The following is a 6,217-nucleotide window of genomic DNA, read 5'->3' on the forward strand; positions in this document are numbered from 1 at the left end:
ATTAACATCCAGTGGTTCTAGTGAGCAATTGTTGATATTGGGGATGGAGCTCATGAGGGTAAAACATAAATATCTTGTATGTTGCTAGTAATGTTTTCCAAGGATGGATAACCATAACTCAGATTCACCTGAAGAATAATGGTTAAGCTTAATGTGTTAGGACAAAAAGCTAGGGTACATGTCTATCTATAATCAAAAAAGACATTGACTCAGTGGCATAAAATCAATATTATGCTAAAATAATGTCTACCAGATCAGGCTAGTAACACCAGTTGTTGATGAAGATGTGGACCACCAGGAACTCATATACTTCTTGTACAAAGAAAATTTGGTAAAGCTTAGTTAAATTGCATATACATATATCCTAACCCAGTTGTGTATGTCTGTTACCTTGACCCAATCATCCTTCCTCCCCAACGTGCTATCCAGGCCCACCTTTGTAAGAAGAGCAGCTTGGCATGATGAAGCAACTGATGGTATCAGAATTTTCACGTTGCCATGCAAAGCCTTTAATTCTAAATGCCAAAGCAAAAACAAAACAAAACAAAATTAAGAGATATTAAATGTTCGGTAACACTAGACATTTGCGGTGTTTTGGAAAGGCTATATGCATGTATACAGAAGCTTGAGACTATTTAAAAGAAAGTGAGCCACTCCTTAAAATTTGGTCATCATCATTGATATTAAGGTCTGTCTCCATTTCCCCTCCCTTGACAAACCCTCATATCCCATATAAGGGTGTTTTCAGATCAATTCATCTAAATATACCTGCATCAAACCCAGAGAGAATTTGGATATAGAAAATTTACTGGAAAATCATCTTAGAATGAACACCTGTTGGGGAATGAACAAAGCAGAATTGGGCAGAAAGTTTAATGTTGATGCAGTCACAACAAAGGAGTCATCTGAGCTCACAGTGAGCACTAGACTTAAGATGGCCAAGCAGAGTTGTCCTAAAATGAGGAAACAGGGCTGGGTTGACTACTCATTGGATTGATGCTACCCCTGGAAAGGAGACGTGCCTTGGGCAAGGTGGCTCACCTCAGATGAGGAAATGCTGGTGGTGGGTAGATGTAAACACTAGACATCAGCTGTTTATAGCAGCATCTGAATGAGTAGCAAGTGCTTCTATCCTACAGGGAGGATCTTATTGGTGACCCACAGAATTCACTAAAATAACACTTGTTACCATTACCCTAAGGTTTTACCAGACTTAGTAGATCACTGGAAAATAGATGAAAATACAGTCTCTTCTTGGGTTTGACGTTTTTCCCCAAGGAAGCCTTTTGTAAAGTATGTCTTGGGAATGAAAAAAAAAATCATGGAAGTCTCAGTTTACCAAATTGCAATAGAAGCATCATCTGAAAAACCAAAGCAATTCTAAGTAACCTGATAATTTTTTTTTACATTTCTTGACCTTTCGTATCCCTTCTAACATCACTGCTATGTTAATTTTGATATGCAATCACTCCAACACCACAGCCAGCACCTAATCATGATATCCAAAGTTTATTTTTCTTTCTATTCTATAAGCCACACTAAATGAACATTTTGGCTGTTGGAAAAGAATCTGTTTGCACTCTATAAATGAGAAGATCAGGAGTAATGCAAATAAGAATACATGAAAAAAAGTGTAAAAATAGCACAATCAGTTTTAGTTTTTGTGAAGTCAAACTTTATGCCTTGGGACGATGACACAGATGTAATCTCCTTACCACATTATTGAGTTCTCATAATGAAAGTTAAGCGAACAATGACATGCTAAGCAGATCATGATATTCAGGAAGCATGTGGTTGTTGTTTAATATTTTAATGAAATACACTTAAAACTTTAAAACAATGGAAAGTTTGTCCCATAAATGAAATTTCAAAGGCAGGTCCTGAGTGGAAATTAGACACTACGTTGGTAATTACTGGACTCACACAGAATTGAGCACTTCACTTTCACTGTAACGTATTTGGAGGATTTGAGGAGAGATGCATTGGAGTCAAAGTATAAGAAATATACATATGATCCAGAAGCTGGGTCTGTTTAGAGATAATTTTTGACATCTTTCAGTAAGCTTGCTGGAACAATTTCTGGGTTTTGGTCATTATTTGCATCTCCAAGGGTGAGTCTTAGGGTCCACTTGAGGATCCAAGCTCGGAAAATCTTCAGAGCTGTTCATCTCAGGGATCTTTTGAATGGTGTTTGCAGTACAGGGAACATCTTTTTCTGCAAAACTCTTGGATCGAGTATAGCCTAAATCACACAGAGTGACCTTCTTCATATGCTCCTTCTGTAACTCATGCTTTGGAACAACAGCCAGAATATATTCCTCAAGACTGAGGATGTGATTAATTGCTTTTGTGACTTTATTAGGGAGTCCAGTCACAGTGACAATGTTTGCATCTTGGATTCCTCTAGGAGGGAAAGAGATGTCGACCTGAAATTGATTCATGATTTTATGAATGGCTTTTCCATGGGATCCAATAATGGGGCCATAAACACGATTGTGTAGTGAAATTTGCTTAGTAACAGTTTTTTTTCAAACTTTTGCACCATTTCCATTATTGTATCCCGAGCAGCTATGGTGTTATTTTAATATCCGATTATTGTGATTTCGTCTTGTATCTCACTGCTCCCTTTACTTGGAAAATGGATAGTAACTTTATGCTCTAAACCAATCTGAGCAATAACTAACCCCTTTCGACCAATGATCTTGGGGTACTATTTGGGGTCTACTGTGAACTTGAGTCTGAAATTTCTTAATGACCGATCTTCTATTTCAGTTTGTAAAGCCTTGACTTGTTCTTGTAATCTAGCCTTGGCTTGTTCTACATTTGCAGCAAGGCCAGTAATGGAAATGATATCAGACTCTAATTCAAGTGCTGATACCTGTATATTAACTTCAAACTCATCCATTATCTTGTGTATCCCACTTCCTTTCTGACCAGTGATGTAATGATGTAGATCAAAGGGCACATCTACTTCAGCAGTGACAGGAATTAAAGCCTTAAGGGCTTCCATGGCTGCTTCACACTTTTCCTTTTGGCCTGAGATAAATATGGTGTCACATTTTGTTGGAGAAATAGAAGCAGCTCCTGTAGTGCTCTTTTCCCCTTCCTTATTTTCCAGAACAGCTGGCTGTTTATTGGTAAGTGAAATCTCCTCTCTCTCTCTGGGAATTTGATTTAAACACTACAATCTCTAGCAATTTGTCTGATTCGAGAACGCATCGGTCCCATGAAAAAATGAGGGAACTTCTGGGGAATAACACATTTTGTTGCTACTTCATTGTCCAAATCCCCAATAATCTCTTGAATATGTTTATTGTGCTTCTACACAAGGCTTTGCTCCTTTGATTGTGATTTTGTTACTCTGTTTTCCTGAGCATGAAAAGTTAATAATCACACCACCATACTCCTCAGTCATCTCCTGTAACACTTGGCCCCTTTGCATAAAATAGTGCTGGTGATAAATGGGATTTATCAGTATGTTGTCCTCTACCACATTATCTAGATTTGTAATTAAACCCTCTAGTTTCTTTTGTGCATCTTTGACAGCCTTCTCTGTCCCTATAATAGTTAACAAGTCTTGATCCTTGTCCTCAGGGATAGGGAAAATGATACATGCTCTAGTCTCTTCACAGACTTTGGGAACATTGGCTCCATCTTTACTCATGAGGAATTTATGATACTCTGGCTTGACATGGAGGGCTACAGAATAACTCTTGGTTTGCTCTTCTACTAGTTGCAGCAGCTTTTTCTTGGCCATCTCCTCATTTTGGTCAGGTCCCCTAATAATGACTCTTTGAAGTCCCGAGTTGTTTTTTGGAAAGTGGATATGGATACTTCCACATTCTTCCATGACTGCACCAATCAAACCATCTTTAGAGTCAATAAAGGATTTGTGTAGATTGGAAGGAATAGAATTTTCCAGTTCTGAAATATTGGCTATATCTTTCTGAATTGAAAGAATCAAATCACGAGCCACTTCACAGTTTGCTGGCTTTCCACTGACGACAATATTTTCTGAGTCGCTATTTGCTAATGAAAGATTAATTTTGGTGTTGCTTGCTGCACAGATTTCTTTGATGTTTGCACCTCCTTTTCCAATGATATTTTTGTGAAGCCTTTTGAAGATGGGAATAGTTATAGACTAGGTACTTTCTACAATGTCTGTCACCACTCTCTCCAAATATTATGTGCATTTTTCTAATTCATTTTTTGGTCCTCTAATTAGTACATTGTCACTTTTTTTTGTGCTGGGTCAGGAAAAGTAATTAGAACCTCTGGAAATTTCTTATGGATGTCATGCATCCTTTCACCTTTCTGCCCAATGATTGCGTGGTGAAATGTTTGCTCAATGATTAAGTCCTTGTGCTCATTTTCTAAATGAGAAGTAAGTTCAAGAAGTTCTTTCTTGCCCTGTTGCGTACCCTCAGATTCCCCCTCAATCCTGATCTAGTTATTCTTTTCATTTTCAGGTGAAATTAACACAGAAACTTTATTCCTTTCTTTAATCCCATTTATGATAACACCTTTCTTCCTTGCCAGGAGTTTGTGAAACTTATAGTCAACATTAATCTCTGCATAATCCATCCTGTTAATTAGATCTTTTACTATGACCTCAATTTGTTCTTTAGCATAATTAACATCTTCTGTCAGCCCTTCTATTGTAATTTTATCTTCTCCAGTAAAATTTATGCAAACTTTTGGCATGTTCTAAGCAATTGTAGATATATTATGACCTTTCTTACCAATAACAAATCTGTGAAGCTAGGAAGGTACAGAGATAGAGGAAAGAGTGTAAATTTTGGTATTTGAGTAGGCTTCAGTAAATGCCTTCCTTAAACTTTCAGGCTTACATTGATATGTCACAGAATCTGACATGATCTGTGAGGGTGAGATCTCTATTGAAACTCCAGTTCTTTCCAGGATCTCCTGGACGGAATTAGTTTGGGGACCTATGTACACTTGTGCTGCAACTTCCTCTCCACATCTATGGATGTGGTATTCTCTGTAGTATTGTCAAAAATCTTCTTTACACAAGCCTGATCCTGATCTAGTTGTTGCTTTTTTTCCAGGAAAGCTTATTTGTGTCTGATTGGCACTAGATGGTGAGATGTGGATGTGGTCCTCCATTTCCTGTAGGATTCTGTCAAAAGTTTTATTGCATGGTCCAGCAATGAAAGGATGAAATGCTTTCCCCACATCTAACCTTTCTTCAGCACACTTGTCTTGTTCAGTAGACATAAGTAAGACTTCATGTGGAGCCTTTTTCATGATGTCTTTGGTGCCAATAGTATTGATCCAGGTGCTGTGGTTAACTGGGCATAAGGTCTGAATGTTGGTTGCAGCTTTTTGTTCTACTTCTTGCAGTTTTTCACCAGTCTTGCCTACAGCAAAGCAAATATGTTCTTTGGGAATGGAAGCTGTAGTTAAAACTTGTTTCTTAAAACATGCAAAAATCTCCTTCTGAGCTTCCTTGACTGCTTCTGGCTTACCAGATACTATAGTGTAGAGGCCTTGGTTTTTGACAAAAGTTATTTCTAGGTTAGCACCAGTTCTTTGCATGATGTCTAGATAGAATTTTGCTTTTGTACCTTCCTCAAACAGATTCACATATTGTTTCTCCTCCAGAGGCACATAAAAACCTTGAGTGATGACTGATGTCATGATAAGTTGACTATTATTGCCTGAGGATGCAGCAGGCTCCTGAGCATTTTCCAACAAACTTGGTTTCTCTAGGAGTTCAGTGAATTTATCTTTGGAGGTTGGAGTGTCAAGATCCTCTTCTGAATTTAAAGCAGTAATATCATTATATTTTTGAATGTATCTACTTGCGTGTTCAGTTAAATTTTCTTTGGAATTCATAGTTGATGTTTAATTATTTAGAGGTGTTGCAGCTACATGGTCAGTAGACAGAAAATTCTTCCTGTAGCTGCCTTTTTGCATATTACTGTGTGGGAAAAATAAATATTTTAAAGATATAATTCTTTTCCAAATTAATCTATAAACTCAAGTCAATAAAAATTGAAATCTTAATATTTATAGAACTTGTAAAAATGTCCAAGGTTCATTTATTCTACTGTTATGAGAGTACCAAGATAAGGTTCAAATTATAGGGACTGTGAGGAAACAGCCACCATTTTGTTAAAGAAGAGAAATATATCTTTTGATTATTCTTATCAGAGTCATCTCAAACCTCATTTTGCCTTACCCAGTGCCATCG

At 37.3% G+C, this 6,217-nt stretch overlaps 1 pseudogene across 1 annotated transcript; it reads right to left on the reverse strand.

Annotated features, from left to right (window-relative positions):
• Positions 1–2,093: 2,093 nt before the first annotated feature.
• On the reverse strand, positions 2,094–5,859 carry LOC309796234 (vigilin-like; annotated as a pseudogene). Its single transcript has 2 exons — positions 5,031–5,859; positions 2,094–4,984 (listed from the first exon to the last, which is right to left on the reverse strand). The product of its transcript is annotated as a vigilin-like (transcript).
• Between the last annotated feature and the right edge of the window lie 358 nt (positions 5,860–6,217).

The sequence above is a fragment of the Mesoplodon mirus genome, assembly GCF_964341445.2.
Source record: "Mesoplodon mirus genome assembly, chromosome: X".
Lineage (NCBI taxonomy): Eukaryota > Metazoa > Chordata > Mammalia > Artiodactyla > Ziphiidae > Mesoplodon > Mesoplodon mirus.